The sequence below is a fragment of the Caretta caretta genome, chromosome 1 (genome assembly GCF_965140235.1).
Source record: "Caretta caretta isolate rCarCar2 chromosome 1, rCarCar1.hap1, whole genome shotgun sequence".
NCBI classification, from domain to species: Eukaryota; Metazoa; Chordata; order Testudines; family Cheloniidae; genus Caretta; species Caretta caretta.
The window spans coordinates 193,104,564-193,116,922 of record NC_134206.1 but is presented as its reverse complement, the minus strand read 5'-3'; the positions used below and the strand labels follow the sequence as shown (position 1 = coordinate 193,116,922).

Sequence of the window (12,359 nt, the reverse complement as noted above, 5' to 3'; positions counted from 1 at the left end):
GAATCTCGCTGGAAGTTTGATGAAGCATGTCTCATGGTCAAATTGCACAACCTCCAAATCGCCCCCACCTCACCCCCCCTCCGCAGCCCCCGGGGAGCTACTTCCATAGGCAGCGTCCTCAAACTTTCCTGGGGGGAGGGGGGGAGTGTAAGGGTTCATGTTGTGTCCCCTCTAATGTCACTGGGCGCCAGGAGCCCAGCAGCTGGCGGGCACAAAGAGGCGCATCCCCGCCCAAATTGCAGCCCGCCTCTTGGCTCACGCGACTGCAATTCCCTCAGCGAGAAGTTTCTCGGTGTCCCAAAGCACTGCGCCCTCGGGGCTTGATACGGGAGCCATTATTTCAGCAGCAGAACCCCCCTCCCCTTTCCTTCCCTCCTTTGTTTGCCTCGTCGCCTCTTTTGCTGGCCTCCCTTTTCTTCTTTTCCTTCCCTCATTTCCCTCTCTGCCTTGATTTCTTTCCCAATCCCTCCCTCCCCTTCCACCGTCTCCCGTGCGCCAGCCCCAGCTCGCAGGCGGCTTCAGGGCTGGGCAGAGGGGGAGCCCAGCCCCTCCGGCCCGGGCGCGGGCGGGCGGGCGGGGGGCGGGCATGAGGCAGCCCCCGAGCTCGGGGGAGGCCGGGCTCGCTGCCGCGCTGGGGGCCGGGCGCTGCTGGCCGCAGGGCTGGGAGGCGGATCCCCGGCGGCTGGGGCTTGGCGGCGAGGCGGGGGAAGGAGAGGGAGAGGGATGCGCCGGGGGCAGCCGCTGCAGGAGGAGGAGGAGGTGAGTGTGGCACGGTCACCCCGGGGTGCGCTGCTGCTGCTGCTGCCGGTGGGTCTGAGGAGCTGGGGTGGCTGGGGGCTCTGTGTGTGTGTGTGTGTGTGTGTGTGGCGGGGGAACTGGGGACGAAAGGGTGGGGGTGGGGGGTGAGAGGTTGGGGGGAGCAGAGACTATAGGGCAGAGGGAGATACTTGTGTTTGGGTCAGGGATTTCCCTACCCCCCAAAACTCCGTCATCCCCCACCCCCCCGGTGGACAACTAGTTTCGCAGTGTTGCCAGTTTAGTAGTTTTCACCCCCCCCATACATTCGAACACCCCCAAAGGGGCTTCGCCCAAACAAAGTGAGGAGACTCCAAGCGGCCTTTTAAGGTTTTTTGGGGGGAGGGGGTTGGGGAAGGGGTGCTAAGGGGAGATTTCCTGTTGGGGGGAAACAACCTCCTTAAAAACTCAGATCTTTCCAAATGCCCCCCTGCCACTGGATTTGAGGAGTTTGTCCTTAGGGAGGCTCTTGTCTCTTTCTGCTGTCTGGTCCCCACTTTTTCCTCTCATAATTTGTGGTGCATTTGATTTAAAGGTCACATGTGCCCTCAAAGGGACCCATTAAATTGTGGGCAGTGCCTCAGCTATGAAAATGGACTAAGGTTCGCTTTCTGCCTGTGCTCTGAGGACTAGTGACTGAGCTGAACAGGATCTTTCGCTGGTACTTTGGTTGGGGGGGGGGGATGACCCCTGTTGTTTAGAGATTGTGTGATAGGTTCTGGTTTTATAAATGTTTATGACAATACTATAAATAAAAAGTAGCTTCCTTTCCCTCTCATTGGCCCTTTAAACTGAAGTAATTTTTCCTCTCTTGTTTGTGTGTTTTTCCTCTTCTGTTGGATAATACAAATTGTTGCGACTTTCCTTTTACTAAACAAAGCTTCCCCTCTCGCTTTCCCCCATCTCACCCTAGCGTGTGGTGAATCCAGACGGTTACATCTGTGCTATCAGCAACAGACTCGGATGCTATAAACCGAGGCTGCAGTCTTGATTGTACAATCCAGCAGAAACGCAAAGCTGGGATGTGAAGGAAGGAAATAGGCTCTTATTCAATCACTGATATCGTACCATACCTATTAGCAGGGATGGCAGAGAGCAAGACTAAGTCAATGACTCTTTGGTTTTTTACTGTTGGTTTTTTCAAGTTTCCTCCAGTGTGGCAGTAACCCTTCAAAGCCATTCTGCTGTTTATGGCCGTGGCAGGGTTTCAGTTGGTGAGCAGTTCTACTTAGGCACAGTTATAGTAAAAGAATGTGAATCCAGCATGAAATCTGATCGTCTTGAATTAATCATGACTTTTAAACTGGATCTTCACTGTCAAATTTCGGACTCCCAATTCACCATTGTTGTACCTCTGCTAGTGGTAATGGTGAAGGCTGCGGTGAGTTCTAAACTGTCCCCATGGAGATGCAGCCTCAGAGATTATGTTTGTAGCCCAGCCTCCTTCTATAAGACTACCCACTAGCAAAAGAAGCACAGGATGCTACTCTAACATGCTCTGAGAAATTTCTTTGTGGCAGGTGCTGTGGAGTGTCAGAGGTGTGGACTGCACTTACACTCTCTGACTTAGCAATGGTTTCGAAGCAGAACCCCTTACACAAATATATTATTCCGCTTCAAGGGCAGCTGTGTAATACTGCCATTCAGAACGTGGGTGAACATGTAATGATCCGCTTTTGGCACGTGTATGCTCTATTTCAGGGGGAGAGGGGTAGGAGGCAGACAATTTTACCTGTTTCCAAACTTGGCCCTTACTTGCTTCTCTGTTTAGGTCCCCATCCATGCTTCAGCATGGTGATGATTGGAGGGAGAAGGAATGGCAAGGAGAAATGCTCTGTATCCAGCTTGATGCTGACTGACTGACAGACTGTCCTTTCTAAAGTGCAGTGTATATCTGTATACTGCACATTTCTTTTTAGCACAATATGTTTCTGTTTTGCCAGCCACATGAAAGAAATAGGAGGATGTCCTACTGGTATTCAAAGCTACTTGGAGGATGTAAACCTTATGTACTGAGGATTGCAGTGAAAGCTTTCAGGGCTATATGTTTAGTAAATGTGCATTTAAGTAATTTCACACTTGATAAAAAGCTACCTACCTGATAGTATTATGCTCTACTGTGTAAATACATCTTGAAATTAAAAATGATCCTTATGAGGACTAGGCGAGGGACATATGTGCAAGAGGTAGTTATCATAGTTTAAACCAATATTAGCTGAAAACCCCAATTATTTAAAGTGGTATATGCGGAGAAAGTGGGGGCAGTCAGGTGATGCAATGAGTTTGTAGAGCTTTTAATTTTGAAGGCTGGAGTAAAAATGTTGATGTGTCACAGGTGAACATGGACTTTAAGATCTTACTCCAGTTTCTTCTTCTCCATGCTCTTATGACCACTGATCATGGTCCAATTCCTCACAATTGGTACTTCTTAAAACAATAGTGTCTTGTTGGTGTTAATTAATGGGCACTGGCAAAGCAATGTGGAATGGCAGACAAGGAAGATGTCTTTCAGCTTTTAGGTTATGGGTACACTGAAAGAGAGTGACAAGGGAACCAGGGAGATAAAAAAGGAGGAGGTAACCAAGGCAAGTATTCTAGCTGGGGGTAGGCTGGGGGTGAGAGAGAGAAGAATGGATGGATATTTTCGAAATGTTATGGAGAAAGAAGTAACAGGATCTGGTGACCACCTGCCTATGTGGGAACAGGAGGAGGGGTTGAAAATAATAACAAGATTACAAAGTTGAGTGACTGAATATTGTGGTCTTGTCAATAACTCTGAAAGAGGAGGCAGAGAGGGTGATGTTACGGTAAAGTAAAGATGAGCTCAGTTTTTGCCCTGTTGAGTTGGTGAAACATCCGAGATACACATCAGAAAGGTAAGCGTGATAGTGGCTAGAGAGGCAATTTGTCCTAATGGATACTCCAGTGGACGAGGAGTCAGGAGACCTAAGTTTCTATTCCCAGTTCTGTCAGTGGCATGTTGTGTGAACTTGAGCAAATCACTTCACTGCTGGTTCCCTTCCCGCTATTTGTCTGTCTTTTCTAGTTAGATTGCAAGTTCGTTGGAGGTGGGGGCTGTCTCTCACTATGTTTGTACAATGCCTCGGAATGGTTGGTTGGTTCCTCTAAGAGTTACTGTAATATAAATACAAATTATGATAACGGAAGTGGTGAGGTGAATTACAGCTGAAATCATTAGTTGAGGTTGCCCATTGATGGGGGAACCTGAAGGACAAGAGGTGGAGGAACTGCCCTGGAAATAAGGGTCCTAGAAATCAAGAGCAGTGGAATGATGGATTGTGGGAAAGGTGACAGAAGAATAAAGGAGGATGAAGATGAAGAGGGCCTTAGACTTAATTACAAAGAAATGCCCAGGGATTTTTGTGAGGAGTCCCTTGTTTTAATAGAAAGAAGGTAAAATCTAAGCTACAAGTGAATCTTAAGGAAATATGAGAAGAAATAGTGGGAGTGGTTAGAGGAGGAGTATTATCAAGGAGCTTAGAGGGAAAATAGAGTAAGGAGAAACAACAGTAGCTGAAAAGGTCAAGGTGTTTTGTTTTGTTTTTTTAAGGACAAGGGAATACAAGATACTGCTTGGACACTGAAAGGAAGGAGCAAAGTCCACCAGGAGGAGTTGGGAATGGGGTTTTAGGGGGAGAGAAACAGAGGGTGGGTCAGATGTATATAGGGAGTCCACCTTGAAATCAGAGACTGGGATAATAAAGCAAAGAATGTAGGGTGGGGAGTTCAAGTCACTTCACAGAGCATGTCTGTTTCTTTTCCACTTGAGGATCCCAAGAAAAGAGGTGTGGAAAATGTGCTGGTGATGGTGTAAGACTCACTATTGTGTTTAATGCAAGTACAATATACTTGTTTGTTCCATTTTAATTTGTCAGTACAAGCAGTTACTTCTGCTGTGCACTGGCAACACTTACAGCATACCTGCCTTCAAACCAACTATGATTCCCTTAGTCTTAAATAAAGAGCTCTAAATTGATACCCTGTACAGTGGGATTCAGGCTAGGTGCTGCTTGAGAGCCCTGATCCTGAGTTCTGATCTGGATAGATGTGCCCACACAAAGTCCCCTCAAAACGAAGGGTGTCATTCCCTCTGAAACCACACTGTTTTCTGCCCACATGGACTGCAAAGCAGGATTGGAGCCTTAAAATGTAAACTTGGTCCAGCTGAACTCCTTTTTTTCCTGCCCAAACGTCCTTTGTAGGTGGAATGAGATTTGCATTGAACTGTTTTCTTACCTGCAATAAATATTTCAAATGGTGTAATTACTGGCATGATGGTCATCTGCCCTGCTGGATGTGTGTTAACAGAACAACCTCCTGAGCCCTTTGTAAAATGTAGCTGTATTCATTAAGATTGACCTGTATCACAGTTAAGGAGCACAATAGCTAAAGTGCATTTTGTCAATTTCAAGCCATTATCACTGTAACTATAGTAATCTGGCTTGTAAAGCTCTTTTGATGAGAAGCATTTAATGGGGGACTGTGTAAGCTGCTCTAAAAATGCTGGAAAATTAATAAGGAATAAAAACTAGAGGGGGCACTCAGATATATGGGACAAGAATAATAAAAAAAGAGACAAAATTAGGAGAATGGGTAAAGAAAATAAAAGAAGGAAATTTTCTTAGGATAAGTGGAGGCTGAAGGAAACTGATCAATGAAAAGAAACTGACAGATGCAAAGAGGCAGTAAAAGACATAGGATCAAAGAAAACTAGATTAAGGATAAAGAGTGCATAAGAGACAGTGGGAAGAGGAACAATGTAATAGATGGGGGAAATTGTCAAGAACATCTGAGGATAAAAAAATAATAATATAAGAGCAGAAAACCCTTGGAGCTGTTGTGATTAGTGTATACATTCTGGGGTTTATTCAACTCCTTTGTGTGGCAAACTCTCATTAAACCTGGTAGGCACATGCATATAACTCCTAAAGGAGAATTTAAATGTCTTTATTGGTGTCAGTTAAGATAGGATGTAAAGGGATAAACTTTTATTTTTTTATTTTATGATGTATAAAGTTGGATTCACAATTTATTTTGTTTTCCAAAAGTCCCCCTCCTTTCCCTCTGTAGTTTACCTTAAAAGTATTACGAATATCTATCTAGTGTTGGCTTCCCTGTCTTTTTCTAGTATATCTTCCAGAGGAGTAAGGAATAAGAATCAAATAGGTTCAGTCTATTTTTGTTCTTTCACAACCATCAGGACTAGAGGTGTACATTTTCTTTTTTTGTGGGAACTTGGCAGAAATGGACTTAGGCGTATAGTCAACACAAAAAGCCTTCCACTTGCCACTGGTAAATGTATTTCTGAAGCCTTGATTTACAAGCTTTTCCACTGTACCCAAAGTTTTAACAGGAAAATATGTAATGGAACAGTGTCACAGGAATACAGTGGGAGCATATTATTGTTGGGGTGAGTTGTGCAAGTCATAGTGATAATTGTAGATTCTTAATTTCAATTACCTGATGGGGAACTAATCCTTCCAAAATGGAGAAGATGATAAAACTTAACTTGGGGGATTCCTTGCCCTTCTCTTTCACCCCCATTTTGCTCCATGAAAAGTTGGATTTGACTGTGGTTTTTTTAAAAGGTATTATTTTTGTTAGTGGTAGTTTTGTGCTTGTGCAAAATGAATTAACTATATCCAGCTGGAGATGTAAAGTCTCCATATGGCCTCAATCACCTAAAGTAGCACAGGGGAAACAATGGCTTATATGACTTCAAATTAGGGAGGAAATGAAATCTGTTATTTGCATACACATTAAAATATTAAATAATACAATCTATTGCTTTCATATTCAAGGTGTATGGAATCCTTAAGAAGGTTGAGATTGGGAGCCCTTGGAATATATTAGTTAGAAAATCCTTAAATTTTAACTTTATCCTATGAATCCCACTAATTATTTATTGACAGGTTTCAGAGTAGCAGCCGTGTTAGTCTCCGCAAAAAAACAGGAGTACTTGTGGCACCTTAGAGACAGCTGTAGCTCACGAAAGCTTATGCTCAAATAAATTTGTTAGTCTCTAAGGTGCCACAAGTCCTCCTTTTCTTTTTACTAATTATTTAGTAAATCTTTAGCTTTTTGCCACAAACAATTTTCAATCGGACACCCTCAGCGGACAAAGATTTCTCTTATGTCAACGTTTAAACATCCAATTTTATAGTCACCGAACCATAATATCCACAGGAAATTCACGTACTCCTTTTCCAAAACACATTTAAAATTGTCATCTTTCATGGAACTGATTAAATTTAATATGTGGTTTGTATTTCTTCAGTGTACCAGAAATAGCAGAACCAACTGACACGACACCACCAATTCTTATGAAGTAGTGTGCTCTAATTTTTTTTTTTTTTTCTGGCAAAAAGTGTGATGCTTGTGCACAATTTCTTTCATAAAAATAAAGAGAAAAATAAAAGCCTAATTTGGGGGCACCTTTTTGGAATGGCTAAAGCCATACTTCTGATAAAACAGATGTGATCCAAAAGTGGTTTCTTCAGGCAGACAAGCCTAGCTGGGTGAAAAATTGTGCTGTTCCTTTTTGTCTCTACAAGGCGCCTTCTCCCATATCTCACATGCCATTTCCTTAGAGGAAAAAGGGTGCTTCCTCTGCCACTCCCTGTTCCACATCAGGAAACCTGTAGGATTGCCAGGGAAGGACTCTACAGTGGCAAAGCTGATTAACACAAAACCAAATGGATGCTTGACTTTACGGTTTGAAAAATACTTTGAATTAATTGAGGGTTTGCAAAAGGTGCCAGATTGCCAGGTTTGGAGACCAAAAACCTCTCTCCTCACATAATTAGACTTTGTGCTCATTAGCACCACAGAGGCAGATGTAAAAAATCAGTCTGTATCCTAGAAAGCTAAGGACTGAGCATTTCCAGGAAACTTCTGATTGTATCTGGGCATTTGATGTCGCTCAAGGTTCTAGTCTATTGTGGGGTTTTTTTTGTGGGAGTGTGAAGGGGGAAAAGGGGAGTGGAGAAGAGTTTGGATGGATTTTTAGGTACCAGCCTTGCAGTTTTCTTCTAAAGGGGTGGTCGTGTTCTCTGTTCAAGTTGTAGCCATAGTTGCAGCTTTTAACAATATATGGATTACTGTATGTTTACCTGATTTTTTGGATGTTTACTATATGAGTATATTGGTTTAGTTTCATACCAGACTGTAAGGAAAAACAAGCAGGAAGAGGAAGAAGAATAGCTCAAAATAAGCTACCCCTGAGCAAACACATGAGGGTTGCTATAGAACAATGGCAGGGCTATTGGTTCCAAGGAGGCTGGCCTCACTTTCTGCTGAGCCAATCGGACTGGTTTTGTGCAGAAGATCCAAAGCCTAGGAACTGACAAGAACAGAGGAACTTTGATTGGTTTAAAGAGGAACCCTCAATAGAGGAAGTAATTTTTGGGAAGCTGTTTGGGGGGGGGGGGGGGGGACCAGTCTGACATATGGGACCTGCAAGGATGTCTGAAGAAAGTAGGCCTTTCTAGCTACCATCAGCGTAAGCTGTTTGGTAAGATTAATAGAGTTCAAGGCTTGAAGGAACCAACGTGATCATGTAGTCTGACCTCTTATATAACACAGGCCATAGAACTTCCCCAAAATAATTCCTAAAGCATATCTTTTGGGGGTGGGGGGAAACAAATCAGTGATGGAAATTTGATAAATTGTTCTGTTGCTTAACTATCCTCACTGTTAAAAAATATGACTTATTTCCAGTCTGAATTTGTCTAGCTTCAACTTCCAGTGATTGCATCATGTTACCCCTTTCTCTGCTAGATTGAAGAGCCCATTATCAAATATTTCTTCCACATGTAACTGCATATAGATTGCAATCAAGTCACCCCTTGACCTTCACTTTGTTAAGCTAAATAGATTGAGCCCCCTGAGTCTGTCACTATAAGGGCTGTTATCTAAACCTTTTATCATTCTCGGGGCTCTTCTCTGAACACTCTGCCGTTTATCGACAGCCTTCTTGAAGGGTGGATGCTGAACTGGACATAGTGTTCCAGCTGCGGTCACACTAGGGCCAAATACAGAGGTCAAATAACTTCTCTCCTCCTCAAGATTCCTCCATTTATGTGTCCAAGGATCTGTTTATCCCTTTTGACCACAGCATTGCACTGTCTGGGAGTTCGTGTTCAGCTGATTATCCACCATGACCCCAAAATCTTTTTTCAGAGTCACTCCTTCCCAGGACAGAGCCTCCCACTTTGTAAATATGGCCTACATTCTTTGTTCCTAGATGTATAAATTTACCCATAGTAAAACACATATTGTTTGCTTGCACTCAGTTCAAGGAGTGATTCACATAGCTCTGTACCAGTGAGCTGTCCTCTGTTATTTATCTCTTCCCCACTTTTGTGTCATTTGAAAAACTTTATTAGCAATGATTTTGTGTTTTCTTCTAGGTCTTTGATAAAATGTTGAACTGCATTGGGCCAAGAACTGATCCCAGTGGGACTCCAATAGAAACACACCCATTTGATGATGATTTCCCATTTGACAATTACATTTTGAGACCTATCCATTAGCTAGTTTTTAGTCCATTTAATGTGTGTCATGTTAATTTTATACCATTCTAGTTTTGTAATCAAAATCTCTTAGATGCAAGTTATCCGGAACTGTGGATTTAAAAATATCTAACTTTAGTAGCTGCTGTTGAATATCCTCCTAAGGTACTAATAGAATGGAAAAAGTATCATCATCATCAGCTATCACTACTATTGATTAATGTAGATGGCATAAATGGGCCCAAAGAGTTAAATGTGTTAATATGACCCTGTCGCTGTCCAATATTAAACAAGGATTGGGGTTTGGTATGCAGAAACCTCAGCCTGGTCAGTACCATACATTACCAAAAATCCTTCTTAACCTTTTATGAAAGATACAGAAAAAAGGGGACAACATTTATAGTATTTGAAATGTAAAATGTTAAGCAAGGCTTTCATTTTAAGATCATTCTTTATTCCCTATCCCTTTAGCTGGAAAGAGTCATTAGAAGACACCCTTCCCACCCCTCTTTGACAGTCTTAGAGGGTAAAGATAGTAATTACTGTCCTTTTGGGGAGAAGAGACGTTAGTTGAGATTGGCTGGAGCTGTTTTTGCTGTTAAAATCCCATTATATTTCCTAGAAGACAAAACAAGACAAACACAGAGAGAATGAAAAGAACAGTAAAGATAAGAAAATGCATCTTGTGTCTCTGGTGTTGATGCTCACTTGCAAGAATCTTGCTGGAAAAACACAGGCCTGGCACATGGTCTTATTAGCCACTTTGAGACCTGGTAAACTTGTTCCAGTGTTGCTATTTAAGGCATTGTATTTAGCTGCCTCTATTGTCACAGGCTTACAGCAGTGTTGTAAAATATACAGTCTTGGCTGGCTAAGCCAAACTCTTTATTAGACAGAAGGAAAAAGGAGAGGGATAGGAAAGAAGAAATAAAGGGGAAAGGGAAAGGACACACAAAGGGGAAGGTGGTATGATGAAGTCTCACATCCCAGACGGTGTTCAGGATTTGGCCAGAGCCTGTGGAGTGCCAGTGTTATCTGGATCATTGTCTCTGGCCCAGTTGGCTAAGGACATCCCTTGGGATCAGGATAACAAAGGCCCACTGGTGTTATGGTAGATACGAGGGTCTCAGGAGATAGTTAGGGTGGCAGCCATCACGGTGAAACTCTCTCCTTCCTAATCTCCTATCTGTTCATCCATATTTTCCCGACAAAGTTGTTGTGGTGTTTTTTTTTTTTTTTTTAAAAAGACCCCCCCAAAGAGAATGATGTGTAGAATAGCTCATCCCCTCCTTATATTGTTCACCATCTAACTTCTGACATACCAAGTTTGGTCCATTGATATTTGGTCCCACATTTCTCTTATTTACTAGCTATGACTAACACAGTCTTTGAATTAAATCACAAGGCCTTTTTGTTTAGACTAATTCAGTTTTCCTGTCACCCTTCTGCATCTTTTCTGTTCAACACTTGTAATCATAGGTTATTGTGACATTTTATGAACTTTCATTCATTTTCCATGGTTGAGCTCACAATTAGGCCCACTTATTAAAGCACTATATCTGTTTCTCCCCCCAAATATATAACACAAATATTCATTGTAAATATGCTTTTCTGCATTATTATTGATAATTCTACCATTTTAATCTAATAATGGACCAATACCATTGTTACGATTTTGTTTTGTTCCTAATATACTTGAAAGACTCCTTATTGTCTTTAATTACACTGGCCAAACTGGACAGTCTCTACGCAAAAGAATAAATGGACACAAATCACACAGCAAGAATTTGAAATTGTGGAAAAGCAGCATCACTTGCCCCATAACCTCAGCCATGCGGAACGCAATGCCATCCACAGCCTCAGAAACAACTCTGACATCATAATCAAAAAGGCTGACAAAGGAGGTGCTATTGTCATCATGAATAGGTCGGAATATGAACAAGAGGCTGCTCGGCAGCTCTCCAACACGAGTTTCTACAAGCCATTACCCTATGATCCCACTGAGAGTTACCAAAAGCAACTACAGCATTTGCTCAAGAAACTTCCTGAAAAAGCACAAGATCAAATCCGCACAGACACACCCCTGGAACCCCGACCTGGGATATTCTATCTACTACCCAAGATCCATAAACCTGGAAATCCTGGGCGCCCCATCATCTCAGGCATTGGCACCCTGACAGCAGGATTGTCTGGCTATGTAGACTCCCTCCTCAGGCCCTACGCTACCAGCACTCCCAGCTACCTTCGAGACACCACTGACTTCCTGAGGAAACTTCAATCCATCGGTGATCTTCCTGATAACACCATCCTGGCTACTATGGATGTAGAAGCCCTCTACACCAACATTCCACACAAAGATGGACTACAAGCCGTCAAGAACACTATCCCCGATAATGTCACGGCTAACCTGGTGGCTGAACTTTGTGACTTTGTCCTTACCCATAACTATTTCACATTTGGGGACAATGTATACCTTCAGATCAGCGGCACTGCTATGGGTACCCGCATGGCCCCACAGTATGCCAACATTTTTATGGCTGATTTAGAACAACGCTTCCTCAGCTCTCGTCCCCTAAAGCCCCTACTCTACTTGCGCTATATTGATGACATCTTCATCATCTGGACCCATGGAAAAGAAGCCCTTGAGGAATTCCACCATGATTTCAACAATTTCCATCCCACCACCAACCTCAGCCTGGTCCAGTCCACACAAGAGATCCACTTCCTGGACACTACAGTGCTAATAAACAATGGCCACATAAACACCACCCTATACCGGAAACCTACTGACCGCTATTCCTACCTGCATGCCTCCAGCTTTCACCCTGACCACACCACACGATCCATCGTCTACAGCCAAGCTCTGCGATACAACCGCATTTGCTCCAACCCCTCAGACAGAGACAAACACCTACAAGATCTCTGTCAAGCTTTCTTACAACTACAATACCCACCTGCAGAAGTAAAGAAACAGATTGATAGAGCCAGAAGAGTTCCCAGAAGTTACCTACTGCAGGACAGGCCTAACAA

At 43.1% G+C, this 12,359-nt stretch overlaps 1 protein-coding gene across 10 annotated transcripts in view; it reads left to right on the top strand.

Annotated features, from left to right (window-relative positions):
* Positions 1-653: 653 nt before the first annotated feature.
* The window catches only part of PHLDB2 (pleckstrin homology like domain family B member 2), a 111,740-nt gene continuing 100,034 nt past the window's right edge, over positions 654-12,359 (top strand). For 7 of the 10 annotated variants that reach the window (XM_075118233.1, XM_075118254.1, XM_075118236.1 and 4 more), the window contains exon 1: positions 656-759. The gene's annotated coding sequence lies outside the window, so the exon portion shown is untranslated. Of the gene's footprint in view, positions 808-12,359 lie in introns of all 10 variants that reach the window. The other 3 variants (XM_075118256.1, XM_048870517.2, XM_075118232.1) reach the window with 3 other exon arrangements.